Raw genomic sequence first — 17,345 nt, 5'->3', positions numbered from 1 at the left:
TTCCCTTTAATCAACATTATCAAAAACCCTCATCACTATTTACTTTGTCATTATCTTAGAACATATTTTCTTATTTTACCTGCCATTTATTCCTTATAAATATGTGATACTAAGAGCCAAGTGTTTCAAGATTGTTAAGAGAAAAATAAAATTACCATATAGAATTTTCAGAACCATACTTAATGATATAGCTTCTTTGTAAACTTATTATGAGTCAAAGAATTCAAAACATTTTATGTTATAGTAGATGCTTGTGCCACCAGATGAAAATACTATTACAGTAACTGAATCATGTCCATATGTACACACACATACACAGACATTCCAACTTTTATATTGCTTATCTTTGTAAGTTTCTTTTTATCACCAACTAGTTACTTGAATGAAATGCCTTTGCTTTTATTTCTTAACATTCTTTGTTAGTTTATTATTGCCTCCTAGAAATAACTTTTGCTACACAATATAATTTTCAATTTTCTTTAATTTTCTCATTCCAGATTCAATTTTATTTAATCTCTAAATCTGGAAAATGATGTATTATTCTCTGAGATATAGATAATGCTATCTTCTTGTATGTTTCTCCAGCACTATGCTAGAATTTGTTGTTATATTTATTGTGTCACATTTTGGAACTTTTTTCCTTTCACAATTAAGAGATAGAATTGAATGAAAAGAACACTGCATAGTATCATTATTATTTCTAGAATCTTTCCTTGTCATTATCAGGAGCATAGCATTTGTTCAACGTTTGATATACTATACAGCTTTGTTAGTTAATAACCCAAAGTAGTTACAAAATAGGCAACATATGTTTATCTGTGACTATTTTAGCTCAGTGGAGTGTAGGTAAACGGCAATGTAAAAAAAAAAAAAAAGAAACTCCAAAGCTAACATAATAATTAGAATTTATTTTATACTATTGAGTCAAAATGAGAAAGACTTATAATGTTTTATTTTACTATGCATATGTGCATGTAGGAAAAACTGAGATACTCAAATGTTTTAATCATTCTTTATGACTTTTAAAAAGTCTATGTGACCTTTTTAAATATATATATATATATTATTATTATTATTATGTAAACAGTGCTCTGCCAGCAAGTACAACTGGAGGCCAGAAGAAGGCATCAGATCACATTATAGATGGTTGTGAACCATCATGTGATTGCTGGGAATTGAATTCAGGACCTCTTGAGGAGGAGCAGTCAGTGTTCTTAACCTCTGAGCCCTCTCTCCAACTCTCTTTATGACTTTTAAAAAAGCTTTTTCTTCCCCTATTAATTAATTCTGGATTGGTTGTGGAAATAAATGAATATTCTCAATTAGTGAGGCCTAATTGAGCTAAATAACAGCAAGTAAAGAGGAGTTTACTATCTTTTACATTAGACATATTTGAAAACAACATACTTTTCAGATAGTTTTTCATATACATGTGTGCAATTAATTATATAAATTACAAATAGATAAATTATAAGTTTATCTAAGTATTGTTCTAATGATACTTTATATACACCTTCATACTAAGCCTGATGCATACTAAATATTTGTAACATTTAGGTCATTTCCATAATCAATATGCTAAAAAATATATGCATATATTTGTGAATATCAATTACTATATTTATAAAGCTTTATTTTCCATCTTATTTATGTTATAATTTGTGAATGAATTTCTCAAATACATTGGGTTGTTAAACCAATACTTATGTTGGTAAGTTATTTATATGTACATCACAAAAATAAAATATTCTAAGTTAACATACTTTGAAATACTCCAGGAAATTTTTCTAATTAATTTTTCAAAATAGGATTTAAAATGATCAAAAGCTTTCAAAGTATTGAAGTAGTTGAAGAATGAATATAGCAATAAAATTAAATGGTTTCTAAGGGGAAATTTTCAGGAAAAGATAACAAAGACTGTGGACAATAGAATATTGAGTGCCACAAAGATATACACAAGTTCTCCTAGACCTACAAAGAGTGATTACTGGAAGAGGCTATCACAGACTGTTAAAATGGTTACCATCTGAAGGAACTATTACAAGTATAAGGAGATAAATAACAGATTGTCAAGATACACTCAACTGATATGTGATAAATTATTGCTGGGACATGCAAAACATCCTTACTAATAAAAAAAACTTACAAAACCAATAAAAATTAGCAAAAATTTAACTTATTTCTTATAAAAAGAGGTAAACATTTTATGTTTGATGCAAACATAAAAATGTATACATTACCAATTAAAACCTGAAAATGAATCCTCAGTTGGGTTTTCATTTTACACTTAGTAAAATGGTTAGTAATATACAAACCATAGTTCCAAGAGGAAAGAGTAGATTATTTGGAATGCCTTGCCTTTTTATTAAGAAGTAGTTAGCAATAGAATATAATAGTTGTAATATTTTTCAAGTAAATCTTGAAAAAATATGAAAGAAGAACAAAATATTTCCAAATCTTTTCATATTTCTCAAGTAGTTCACAAATAATTTTGACAATACAAAATCAATAAAATCCACAAAGAAATCTGCAATGAAGTGAATTGACTAACAAGACTGAAAATTGACACAAATAGCTGAAGAGAGCAGCCAACATGACTCAAGGTTGTCAGTTCAAAATTTTTTCATAACAGGAAGTTATTGGGAATTTACAGCCTTAAATCAATAACTCAGATATTAAAGTCTTCCTATGGACTAAACATCCACTTTCAGACAACCTCCTAAATGGATTTACACTGGAGAAAAGAGGGCTTCCCCTGAAAAACAAACAAACAAACAAACAAATAAATAAAAACCAAAACAACACCACCTCACTCCCCAAAAACTAAAAACAAAAAACAAAAACAGACAAAAAAAAAAAAATCAAGCCAGAACTCAAGTGTTCTTTTGAAAACATAAAACAAGGCTAAAAAATGTGCTACCTGATGCTAGTTATTTTATGGCTGACAATAGTTACTTATGGAAACTTTCAGCTGACTACCTTTTTAACCCAAATTAAGTAAGCTATCATTTCTAAGACAGACCCTTGGACTTGTAATGTGAACCTGTGTTGTTGAGGGGAGTTTGTGGTCTATGTGGAACAAGAAATTCAAGACCTATTTTTACCCATCCTTCCTTAAAATTCACATAATATTGGTTCACAAATAAAAACTTTCAAAAAGTTTTCAGGCCTCCAGAGCTAAAACAGATGTTCCCCTTCCATTTTCTAAGAAAACAATAGTGGGAAAAATCTCTAAATTACTTATAAATTAAGCATTTCATCAAGAAAAAACACCTCTCTTCACGGAAAGCTTTCAAGCCTAGAGACACACATAACACGTTCAATAAGCAGGTCTGCATCCATGAGTGCAAACAGCAGTTGTTAAGGAGAAAATTAATGATTACATTTGATCTGTATGGATTTTAAGAGAACATAATGTTCAATATTCAAGGTATTATGAACTTTTGCCATCATGACGTCCCTTTTACTTGAAGGGAACAAGAACTTTCAGTGTAACACACAAAAATCTTTATCATTAGCTCATGTAGTTGAGGAAGAGCAGCTATTTTTCATATGTTTTTTGACAAATCCTATTGTAATTCTTTTGTACAAAAAAGAATCACTTGTATTCCAAAAGAATTTTAGAAGATTTATGAAATCAATGAATAAATTTTTAAAAATATGAAACAGAAGGATAAGAACTTTGACAATAAACAGGAGAATAATTCTGGTAGAGTGTTTTCAGGGAACATAATGACTTATAGGAGACAAGAAGAATAAAATCTCAACATCTTTATATACAATGCCATTTAGGATACATATTATGAATCTTCCAGTTTTAAACATACAATATTTCTACCAGTATTTCAGTATGTATATTCATTAGTTCCCCTTAGGTTGTAATGAGATAGCTTCATGGTTTAGTGCTCCACTGTGGTGAGTTGTGTCATGACAAGGAGGTATGGCAGCAAGCAGCAGGCATGTCAGGCAGATCTGGATGCTGATCAATTACACAAGCAGAAAGAAGATGGAACAAACTGGAAGTGGGAAAAGCAATGGACCTCAAATCCTAACCCTGGTGATCTATTTCCTCATTCAGGGTGTGTTACTGCCCTAAATAGCAGTACCCATAGTGGAACAAAGGCTTAAATATCCCAGTTTATGGGGGACTTTTTCAAACTTAGTGACCACGCATATATATGCTATATTATGTATTATATATAGAGATATAGATGACAGATAGATAGATGATAGGTAATTAGATAGATGATAGATATTGCATATATACATGATATCAGTGAAATAATAATAATAATCAAGACAAGGACACAATATAAACAACCAAGAGTCAGATATCATGGTGGAAGATAGGGCTTAAAGACTTGGAGAGCCAGATGTCCATAGAAAAACAAGTTTGGAGGGAATAGTATGGTGACAGTAGAACAATTGAAAGGAAGAAATGGAGGCAAATTTTATCAAAGTATACAATTATACACAATTCTCAAAATATACTTTAAGAAATATTTTTTAAAGTTAAATACTTGAGTGTCATCTAAGTATTTGTTATTTTCCAATATAAGAAAAGGAGACCATTAGGATAGAAAAGTAGGAAAAAGTCAATGTTGAGCAACACTGTGGGTTTGTGTAATAAACTGAGATAATTAGGAGCTCTGCAAGGTGCTATTTAATCATTTCTATTTACGAAAACTCCTTTGTAACATTTTCACTACACAGTATATTGAGAAGCAAGAAAATGATCATCTTTTATCACTCCCTCCTCCTTTTCTTTTATGTAGACTGGAAAGTGCTACAAGTATTTGGCTGACTATTCCCACATAAATAAAGACAAATAGGACCGTTCTTCAGTTGAGGTTCTCTACTTAGGAGATCCAATGTTGAATCTAAAAACAATTATCGGAGACATAGTAATAAATTGTTCCTAAGTTTGTCTTATCTTTAGTCTCACACATTATCCATATCTCAGACATCACAAGAGACACTTCTTTTTTCAGTAAGTGATGATTATTACAGAGACCCATAACTGTTCAATATACAGAGAAAAAGAGAGTGAGGGAAGCTATTTCTTTTTCTCTAGTGATCTTTGTCTGTTTCAAAGAGACATTTCTTTAATTATGATTGAATACTATTATTCTCTGTGTATGTAACGATACATATTTATATAGCATGCTGGTTCAGTAAATTAGCAGTTATAAATCTTTCTGTAATTTATATGATAATATAAATAACTATGATTTACTTGCATTGGTTAGGAAGGCTTCCAGTATCAGGCATGGTATCATACTAGTTGAGCGGGTCTTAACTTCAATTAGAGAGCTGTTGGCTTCTGTGAAGTTAAGTATGATATTTCTACATCCACAGGGCTATGGTTCCATGCTAGTTGTGGATTTGGTTCATAGGCATCAAAGCAAAGTAGGACCATTGGTTGTCTCTCTTCTTTGGAAAAATGTAATTCCTGGAATCTATTAAGTGTATGGGTAAGTATGGCAATAATGAATGAAACCAATTAGGAGTAATTTATTTCAGAATAATGCAAAGAGCAATGCTATGTCTCACAGGTGTTTCAAATAATGGAACAGTAACTTTTAACTTGAATATTGGTGTTTATGTCGAAATGTTGTACTTGTCCAGTAACTGTATCAGCCTCTTGAAACATGCGATAAAATAAAAGCACAGTTAATATTCAAAATACCTGACACAATTTATTTATATGTAATATAGGTACAGAAAGTTGAGAAAATATATTTTTATTCACATCTATGTAAACAACAGAAAAAAATACTAAATGGTTACATTTTCTTAAATAACTCACATGCAAGTAAATCATTTACTTTAATATATAATTTTATTTTGATTCTATGTATGTATTATAATACTATTATATCTAATTGTAAAAAAAAAATTATTTAGGTGTTTTGAGAAACTTTCACTGTGTAGCCTTGGTTGTCCTAGACTGGCTTTGTAGATCAAACAGGCCCCAAACTCATAGAGATCCGCCTACCTCTGCCTTCAGGAGTGTTGTTGGTATTACAGGCATACACCACCATGCCTGGCTGGTAAAAATATATTTATAATGCAAGCATTATTTTTCATCACAGAAATACAATTTAACCTAGAAATATTGAAGGTGGATACATTTAAAATAATTAAATAAAAATAATATATTTTGCTATTTTGGAATAATCAAGAAAATGCTTCATGAAGTTAGTTTTCTGGATTCAAACTATGGTCTTAAAACTTATACTTTTATAATATTTGAAATATTTTTTGTACTTTGCATTAGTCAAAGTTCTCTAGGGTAATGGAACATATGGGATGAATCTCTCTATAGATATTTAAAAGAGATTCATTAGAATCCTTACAGCCTGGAGTCTATCTAATATAACAATGGTTGCCTATGTACAGAAGATCCAATAATCTAGTAGTCGTTCATTCCAGGAGGCTGAATTTCTCACTTGGTCTTCAGTATATACAAGAATTCTGAAGAACTAGACTCTAGTGCTGGTGAAGCATTGGACTGGTTAGCAAGGTAAGAGCAATGAGCCAAAGAGAGTAATTTTTCTTCTTCTATGCCACTATCACCGTCATCCACCACCTGCACCACTGCCACCATCCTCATCATCTACATTATTATTATTATTATTATTATTATTATTATTATTATTAGTGGTGGTGTTATTTTAGCAACAAATTGCAGATAGTCCTATTTCATTGATGGGGAAACACAGATCCTTTTATTCCAATCAGTGGCTAATATTAACTCTCATATCATACATTACATAGTAAATCCATGGCAGAATTTCCTCCTCCTCCTCTCTGTCTCTGTCTCTCTGTCTCTTTGTCTCTGTCTCTGTCTGTCTCTCTGTCTCTCTCTCTCTCTCCTCTCTCTTCATTCCTTTCTCTGTTTTTCTGTCTTTCTTTCTTTAATCTTCCTTCTTTTCTTTCTTTTTATGTCATAGATTCACCACAGCAGAGTGTAAGAGGATTCTGTAATTTTAAAAACCTGGGGGCTGAAAGAAATCCAAACAAAACCGGTATGAGTAAAACAACAAAACATTGAGCAGGAGAGGTTGTTGCTGTCTCTGTCAGGGCAATATGTGCCACAAGTTTGAGAGCAGATTGAAGACTTGAGTCCAGCTTCACATGCAAGAAGGTAGAAGGAGGTCCAGATAAGAGAAGGAATAGATAGACAGGTTGCAGGTCCAAATTGGAAAATAAGAAGACAAGAAAATATTTCAAGTAAGTCATGTCATCAGTGGGGTCTAAACTGAGGTGAATCCCACGGCTAGTTGGTAGTTCTCTGCCTGAAAGTACCTCATGTACAATCTGGTGATCAGATTTTAGCTGTGGGCCAATGCCACTGGAATGCTACACATCCTTTTCTTTATGGGGCACAGGTGACGGTGTTGTACCCTTTTCTCAGTCTAGTATGTTTGATAAGTTATCAGATGTAATGTTTCTGATGTGATTTTTAATAATTCTATAAGGGTATAATCCTATTTTAACTCAATGCCTTTATAAGGAGGGATCCTTTGTATTTTCATGAATAAATTACTTATCAGTCTGTGATGTGTAGTTAAGGCTGCATACTTGGTGCCAGTCACATATCCACTCATGTGCTCAGTTATCCTCTGTTTTCAAAATGAAGTCAAAGGTTGTACAATTGAGTCTCTTTCACCTAAAGATTTGGAGTTATGGTTGACAAAAGTGAATTTTGTCTTTCTGATTTCTGGATTATCTTATTTTAACATTTCTAGTTCCATTCTCTTGTTTTCTAAGACAGGGAGAATAAGTCCTCTTCAGGACTAAAACCACCAACAGCTTATCCAATACCTAGTCATCAGATCTAAATACATATATAAGTCAGAAACACTAAATAGACTCAGCATGATGTGTGTGTGTGTGTGTGTGTGTGTGTGTGTGTGTGTGTGTGTGTGTGTGTGTGGTGTCTGGTTAACGCTAATATTTTAAGGAAAAGGGTCATTAATTTATTGTGGTTAGGATGAGAGGGATGTTTAAGAGGAACTGGAGATGGGAGAGGGGTGTCAATAATGTACATGAATACATATGACATTCTCAAAAAAGGTTAAAATTCAAAACAAAGTCTTTTGAAAAAGATTAATACTTGAAAAACCACTATCTTACAGTATGAAACAATTTTGGCAGAGTACAACCTGATCCTGGCCAACAATTTGATTTTCACAAGTGATGACAGCAGCAATAAGGATTTCAGAGGATTTTTTTTGTAGTTTTATTTATTTTAATTTATTGACACATTACATCCTGATTACTATCCCTTCACTCTTATCTTCCCATTCCCAACCCTCCTTCCCTCCTCTGGCCTATTCCTTTTCTCTAGATCTCTGATGGACCCCGGGAGGGGGCGGGTCTTACCCAGCTGTCTGGCCACAGCCTATCAGGTCTCATCAGGATAGTCTGCCTCCCCATCCTCTTTGTGCCTGCATGGCCATCCTGCCAAGGGGAAGTGATCAAATCTTGGTACTGGAGTTCATGTGAGAGGTTCAGCTGCAGTTTCCACCTACCCCAACTTGGACAATGAACTATCCATCTGCTACATCTGAACTGGTGGTTTAAGTTCTCTGCATGCAGTGTCCTTGCTTGGTGCATCAGTTTGTGCAGCCACCCCCCTCCTTGTCCAGATACACCTGCCTGATGGTCTGGCTGTAGTGCTCAGGAACCCTCTGGGTCTTTCCATTTCCCCACCCTTCCCTACAACTCCCAGTGTTCTTATAGTCTGGCTTTGAGTCACAGTATCTGTTCTGAACATTCAGTAAGTGGAGTCTCTGAAAAGACATTTATGTTGGGCTGATACCACTTGTAAGTGAGTATATACCATGTGTGTTTTTCTGGGTCTGGGTTACCTCATTCAGGATGGCGATTTCTAGTTCCATCCATTTGCCTGCAAATTTCAAGATTTCCTTTTTTTTAATAGCTTAATAGTATTCCTTTATGTAAGTGTAGCACAGTTTCTTTATCCATTTTTCCACTGAACGACATCTAAATTTTTTCCACATTCTGGCTATTACAAATAAAGCTGCTATGTACCTAGTTGAGCAAATGTCCTTGTTGTATGGTGAAGTGCCTTAAGTGTATATACCCAGGAGTGGTATATCTGGGTCCTGAGGTAGCCTAATTCCCAAATTTCTGAAAAAGCTTCAGAATGATTTCCAAAGTGGTTGTATAAGTCTACACTCTCACTAGCAATGGGAGGATTGTATACATTTCTGTACAGTCATACCAGCATGTGCTGTCATTTTATGTTAGATCTTAGACACACACACACACACACACACACACACACACTTACGCTAGATGATGAAGTAAGACAGACTCCAGCTGGTAGGTTTCAACAAGCTGTTTTCTTCTTATTTTTGTTATTATCTTCTTATTTTGATCCTTGTCTCTATTCTTATCTGTTTTCTTCTTCTTCTTCTTCTTCTTCTTCTTCTTCTTCTTCTTCTTCTTCTTCTTCTTCTTCTTCTTCCTCTTCTTCTCTTCTTCTTCCTTCTTTCTCTTCTTCTTCTTCTTGTCTTTGTTCTTCTTCTTGTTTCTGTTTCTGTTCTTATCCTTTTCTTTTCAGTTTATATACTGCAACAAAATCTTTCAAGCAGTACAAAAATCACAATGTTTACATTCTATTTCTCAATAAATAAATTATTACAATGGATATACATGAGAAAATCATGATCCACAATACCTTAACATGACGAGGTGTTTTACGTATTATGGGTAAGGAACAAACATGAATAAAAAGTTCTTTCTGAGAACCCACATACATTTGTGTATAAGCATCTTGTTACATACTAACAGAGTATAAGCAAGCAAGGGAATTTTCAGCCAGCTTTTCTTTACTGGCAGGCTACAAGTTGTGCTTACAAAGAAGGGATCAATTATCTTAAGAAGTAATCTTATGAAGATCTTAAAGGAACCACAAATATAAACTCCTATATAAAAATAATCGGTCATGTCTATTTTAAGTCCTAAAGGTGCTCATCTACACATTCATATGTTTTATTAAATCATATCAGGAAGCTGAGTGCAGATGAATAGAATAAGAAAATCAATCGTCATCTCAGTCACCAGCCAAGCTGAAAGAATCACATCAGCCAATGGTGCCATTGTTCTTGCTTTGAAAACCTCAAATAGTGTCTAGCTTTATTAATAAGAGTTTACTTTCTCTTAACTTCAATTGTCCCCTAAGATTTCGTGCATCAGGGCTAACAGCAAAAACACCTTTTCCTTACTTTGATAAACAATGTATTCTTCCCTAAGACTTTCTACATCAGAGCCACTAGCAAAAACATCTTTACCTAACCTTGGTGAACAATCTATTTTTCCAAATTCTTTCTAAGGGTACTATCATTGTTAGCAATCTACATCCATATGTTGCTTTCAGAGATGGTGGTTTATAGTACTTTATAGTACTCACACAATTTACATATTAACGGGATTATAAGGATTGCAAAGGTAACAAGCATAGCTATGCTCCATAACAGCACGAAGTCTTGGCTACTCATCCTCAGTTATTGCGTATAATGACATAAGTAATTATGGAAACCAGACAAGGAGTGAAGAAAGGAAGAGTCAGAATGAGGCAGCAAGTGGTGTATAAAATTAAGCAGCTTTGGTTAAGTTACAGTGTAGTCTCGCCCCTAATGTCTGAACTCTAGACTTTCAAGAAGCCACAAATAATATAAATTATCTTGGTCTAAGTGTAATCAAGCAAGTGAAAAACTTATATGAAAAAATTTCAAAGTATCTGAAGGAAAATAAAGAAGTTAGCAGAAAATGGAAAGATCCCACGTTCCTGGATGGGGAGAAGCAGCATAGTGTAAGTAGCCATCTCACAAAAAGCAATCTACAGACTTAATACAATCGGTATTAAAATACCTACACAATTTTTACAGACCTTAAAAGATCAATTCTCAACTTCTTATGGAAAAAAAAAACAAGTATAGCTTAAACAATCCTGTACAATAAAAGATCTTCCATGGAACTCTCCATCCCTGATCTCAAGCTCTACTATAGAGCAATGGTGATGAAAATAGCATGGTACTGGCATAGAAATGGAATTAAAGACCCAGAAATACATCCACACACCTTTGGGCCTTCAATGCCTAGGCTTAGACCCCCCAAAATGTTAATCACATTATTAGTTCATGAAAACAATTTATACAATGAGGTAAAGATGATTAAGAGAATGAAATGATAAAGGAATATAGATGAGCATGACAATTTAATTTTTAAAATGAATTTATATGTGCATATGCATGTTGGGTTGTCTGAATGTATAACTCATGTGTGCAGGTGTCAGTGGAGGTTGTAAGATGACAGTGCATCTGAAAATGGACCTTTTGCAAAAACAGAAAGATCTCTAAATCAGAAAGTCATTTCTTCAGCCCCTTAGGACATATTTTAAGAAATATTGCAGATTGTAAGAGACATAAGGCATAAAGTAAAATTTACACTGAAAATATAAGAATTTGAAATCAGCTATAACATGGGCATATTGTAAACCTCAGAGGCCTCATGTATACATATATACATATATATATATAGATATATGTGTATGTGTGTGTATCTGTACATAAACATATATGTACAGATACATATATTTATGTGCATATATATTCTGTTTATGAATTGAGAGAATTTTGTTTTTCTACTTTGTTACTTTGAAACATCATGAATGTGTATGTGTGTGTATGTTTGTATATGTATGTTGCACACACATATAACATATATATATATGATCATATCTATGTATATACATGCTAATATGAGTTATATCTATGAAATTGATTGAATAAATTTGATCTTTAGCTTTTTCTATACATTTCAAAATTCACATATTAAGAACACTTTAATATAAAATCCGGTAGAAAGTGTTATCAATCTGTTCATTTATTGATGGATAGATTATTTTCCTTCAAATAATGGATATTTTTCCAGGGACAGACAATCTACTAAATATATGGTAGTTTAACTAAATTGACATAATTGGAAGTGCTGTACCTTTTTTGGAAATAAGTTCTTGCCTTGGGGGATGAGTGGATGTTTTAAAACAATTCTGAAAAAAAAAATTCCTTGTGTTCTAGGTAGGCTTTCATTGGAAGATATGGCCCAGACAAGAGATGGGTCCTCACATCTCAAAAGATGTGGAATAAACCTGTGTCTTCCCACTTCTACTGTGGATATTGTCACATTAAATTAAGCAAACATCCTGCACAGATTTGCCTTCCATTTGGGGCTTTTATTTGATTCTAGATGTAGTCAAGTTGACAACCAAATATCCCCATCATACACTCCTATTCTGCACACATGAGCACATATCTTCACATATAAGCATGCACACACAGAAACACAACAAAGTTGCACGTAGCCAACATGAACAATATACAATGTAGATGAAAGTTTTCACAGATTTTTATCTTTCTATTCTCTGAGCTGGCCTGCAGTTTGAACGTTTTTGTAATTACACTTAAAGAAAATAAAATGTTAAATAATTTTAAATATATGATCATAAAATATTGCAATCTCTTTGAGATTATATTAATATTCATATTTATTTTTCAAATTTATGCTTAGAAAGCTATAGTGCTAAGAAGTTATATGTGTGCTCCTGCTGAACTTCCTCTGTATTTTCAGTGCACAAGCTTTAAGTGTTTCCCTAAATAAAAATTGTATTTTATGTCATTTGCCATCACTGGACCTGTAGGTAAGCAGAGATTTCATCTTTATCATGAAGTTCAGCTTTACAGTTCTAACTTTAGACATTAAAAAAAAAAAATCACAAGAGTAGTTCATCTAATTGAAAATGAGCTGAGAAAGACAAACTTTATAATGCCTATTTCAAACTGCTATTACAGAGATCATGAGGATTCTGGAAAGCTGTAAGTTTGCTACATTAAAAAGAGTCAGAAAGACATTTCCAGTGAAGGGAGGGTTTATATTTCTAGTTATACTGGCATGGAACCTTGGTGGCTGTTCTTGGCTGGTTATACTACTTGCTGTCGCTGGTATAAACTAGCTACACATCATTTTGTGAGAGTAATAAAAGCAACTATTTGTGAAAATAATGTTCTAACGTAAAGAAAACTAATGGTGTTGGGTGATGTGAATTTCAACTTATTACCTAAAGTTGCATGATAAAGCCTATGTGTGTAAACAAATATTTTCACATTTGTGATTTAAAAAAAAACTATAACAACAAGAATAGTCACAATGATTAAAATCACAGTCATAAGAATTTCCACTCTCAGTGAAAAATTAATAAGTACCCAATTTCTGTTATATTATAAAAATTTGGGCACATTTATATTTTGATGGCTCAAATACTTTATAGTTCTTCTAGTATTAATATTGAGAAATTTTCATGCTCAGAGTCAATTATCCTAAATACACATGAAATGTAAAGATAAAATATTTTACTTTAAATATTTTATGCACTTAACACAGCATAAGAATACATTATTTTGCTATGTTTCATCTGTTTATTGTAGGTTTTTCTAGTAGTTTTTATTTATATGCCATGAGATAAAGGTAACAAGCAGTGTTTGCATGCATTATGGATATCAATGTAAAATTGTATAATTAAAATTAGGTCCATCAATTTATTTCTATGAAGTACACATACATCATTAAGTAGCATGGATTTCTTCACATTTTAGAAGTACAGATAGTACAATTTTTATAACCTTCTCAAAGATAGCTCTTTACATCTTTTATGTTTTCATGTGATAAAACCTTCATATGTATTGTATTTTTCCTCACTATAGATTTGATAAAATATAGTAGCTCATAAAGTAGTAAATTAAATACTTCCTATTTGACATGATTGTAGCCATCTTGTTTTTCTTTTTCATTGGCTAATTAATTAAAATTATTTCTTTCTGTCGTGTGTGTGTGTGTTTGAGAGAGAGAGAGAGGGAGGGGAGGGAGGGAGATTTTGCTTATGTGTATAGGTCAAGTGACAACGTGCCATAGTAGATTTTCAGCTTTTCTTGTTCTATCATGTGAGTCCAAGAGCCATCTCATAAAACTACCCATCATAGTTCAACTTTGTTTTTCCAGTTTACTAAAGCAAGCATTTTAAAGTTTAATGGACAAATAAAGTGTCTAAGAAAGTCATCTGAACATTTTGTACTATGCACTGGCATGTGCACAGTGCATGTGCCCTGATACTTGACATGGAGATTTTTCTGGAGAGAGACATTGTGACCCAGTATAATCTTCTCAACATAAATTTTCTATATCAAATGTACTTTTAAGGTTGATAGACCCATGTATATTTTAATTTAATATTATGAATATTTTACATACTTTAAAAAGTCAATGGTCAGAACATTCTCCACAGTTGAATGGAGAGTGGGATATGACTTTCTCACGTACTCTGGTGCTCACATTTGACCATGTCCCCTGGAGGAGGAGACCTGGTGGCACTCAGAGGAAGGACAGCAAGTTGCCAAGAAGAGACTTGATACCTATGAGCATATACAGGGGGAGGTAATACCCCTCAGGATCAGTCATAGGGGAGGGGAATAATGGGAAAATGGTGGTGGGGGGGGGAAGAATGGGAGGATACAAGATTTGGGATAAACATTGAGATGTAACAAGAGTAAATTAATTTTTAAAAATTTAAAAAAATATATATGCTACACAACATATATGTAGTATAATTTTATTTTTCTAAACTATTTTAACCTGAAACTGGAATCTCTTGACCACTTTCACTTGGTGGGGAGGCCTGGTGGCACTCAGAGGAAGGGCAAACAGGTTACCAGGATGAGACCTGATAGGTTGTGATCATATGGTGGTACAGAAGGTCCCCTTCTGTCACAGACCTAGGGGAAGGGAATATGGTCAAAGAGGGAGGGAGGGGAAATGGGAAGATACAAGTGAGGGGATAACAATTGAGATGTGAACTGAATAAATTACTTAAATAAAAAAGGAAAAAAATGATCCATACATATGTACATTCTGTGAATCATTTGTTGTAAAATTTTATAAGGGATATTTATATACAATGAAGAGACGAAGAGAGCAGAGAGTCTCTGGGAGGAGACCAAGGTGATTGTTACCTTTATTTACTGAGAGCAGCAGTGGAATCAGAGCCAGTGCTGACAAACATTGAGGAAAGAGAAACTTTTTTTCATCTTTATGGATGGTTGTTTTCAAAACAGTGAATGTAATATGCAGACATATCAAAACCATGCCTCAATATTTGTGACATTTTAAAATGTAATATTATTCAATCTTTATAATCAAAGCTAGTTATAAGTTGTCATATAACATAGAAGAGGAGGGTATATATTATTAGGTGCTTAGCGAGTATGAAGTCTTAACACAAGAATGAGAGATGTTCTGAAGTAACAGTAGAAGTAGAAAGAAGTTTTCATATAATTTTTTACTTAAAGTGTTGCATCCCAAACTATGGTATTATAAGATTAATATTAAAGTTATTTTTATAAAACTGTGTTTGTTTCTTTTATGTTCTGTCCTAACCTGGCTATCAAAAAATACTTGAAAATCTATTACATTATTAAAACAATCTTCACAGCACAAGAACTGAGCATTTATTATTTTACTCTTTTTTTTAAGGATAAAATAAATATATTTTATTTTTTTACATTTACATTTATATTATTACACCCTCGCTGTGTACTGGTGATGCAAACATATACTGTTACATGTAACATATTTTATGCTTAACTCAGATAATTAATTTTATTCCTTCTCGAGTCTCTGATGGGGCTGAAGACCAGATAGTTTAGTATTGTTCTACTCTTAACCCTCAAAGCTTATTTAGTTTTCTCCCAGCTTACATCCCAGAGATACTTTTATTTTGTAGCTTTTATCTATTCCAACTCTCTTTCTTAATGTCTCCTGGACCTCTGCCTATGGCTCAATCCTCTAATTCTTCCTCTAATTCCTCTTACTCTGGCAGACAGGAAGTCCAGCACTATTCTCTCCTCTGCTCTGTGATTCACTGTAAGCTTCTCTATTTATGTTTCTGGGGACCAATGGTGAGCAATATTTGCAAAACACTGAGACAGAAGAATATCAGGACAAGGACTGCAACCAGATATGGGTAGGGGTTCAGAAATTAGCTCTTGATTCCACAATAAACATATACTTTCATAACACAACTCAATTTAAATATGGGATAGTATTCCTATATTCATGAACTACTGGAAATATGAGTATGTTCATATATGGAATGGGATATTTCCTGAAGACTTCTTTAGAATGTTCTTGGAAAAGTAGATACTTCATACAGATTGGTATTAGAATAATAATAAAAAGTAGATGTGCTATAGACTACATAGGCCCAAAGTTAGTGTATGTTATAGAAAATTATGAGACATAGGACAAATTTTAGAAACAAAAGTTATATAAAAAAGGATTGAAAATGTATTATACAGTGCTGTCACCGTATACAAGATCAGATTTTAAATAATATATACACATTGTGAAATGTCTTTTCCCTGGAATGTGGAGACATGCTCTTATTGCAGAAGTGCAGCTGATAAAATATAAGTAATATGCACATATTAGAAGCAAAGTAGCTAATGAAAAGGACTCCATAATGTATGTGCCTTCAGACTATTTACTAAGCCACACAGCATAGAAGCTTGGAATAAATTGGCCAAAAGGAAAGAAATAGTATTGGCCCAAATATATAGCAACTTTGGAGGAAGTCTCTATATTAGTCTCGTGGACTAAAGAGACAAGAAAAAAGTCTGCGGAAAGTAAAATCAAAATAATTAGATGAAGAATAAGAGTATATGGTAACCATCTATATCGATCTTTTGTTACAGGGTGAGTGAAGAAGGGATCTAAAAGGAAAGATATGGCCTAAGAAGTCAGAAAACTCAAAAAAGCAGTCCACCCATTAGCTTGGGAATCAAAATCAGGAAGCAGGAAACATTTAGAAAAATATACTTAAGTTGAAATTTTTTTGTATTAAAAGTGAACAGGTGGTAAGATTGTATTTAATAAATGACATTCTTTTTTTAAAATTTTTTTTCTCTTTACAAAGAGCAGATTTAGAACATGATAGACCAAAATTTAAAAAAATACTACTAAAAATTTAAACTATAGTAAAGTTGGTAGATATATTAAGCTAAGGATTTATTAAACAGAAAAGGAACATGTAATATTCAATTGTTGCTTAATATCATTAAAACTCTACTTAAAGTCATAAGGAATTCAGCAGAGGGTGATTTCATTGATTTGTTATAATGAAGAAAACCACACATAGTGACAGTCTTGAGAGGATATAAGAAAAGCTTAGGATGAGATTTAAATGGTGAATGTTGTTGAAG

Source organism: Acomys russatus, chromosome 30 (assembly GCF_903995435.1).
Source record: "Acomys russatus chromosome 30, mAcoRus1.1, whole genome shotgun sequence".
Lineage (NCBI taxonomy): Eukaryota > Metazoa > Chordata > Mammalia > Rodentia > Muridae > Acomys > Acomys russatus.
The sequence above is the reverse complement of the archived record's forward strand: the minus strand, read 5'-3'. Positions refer to the sequence as shown.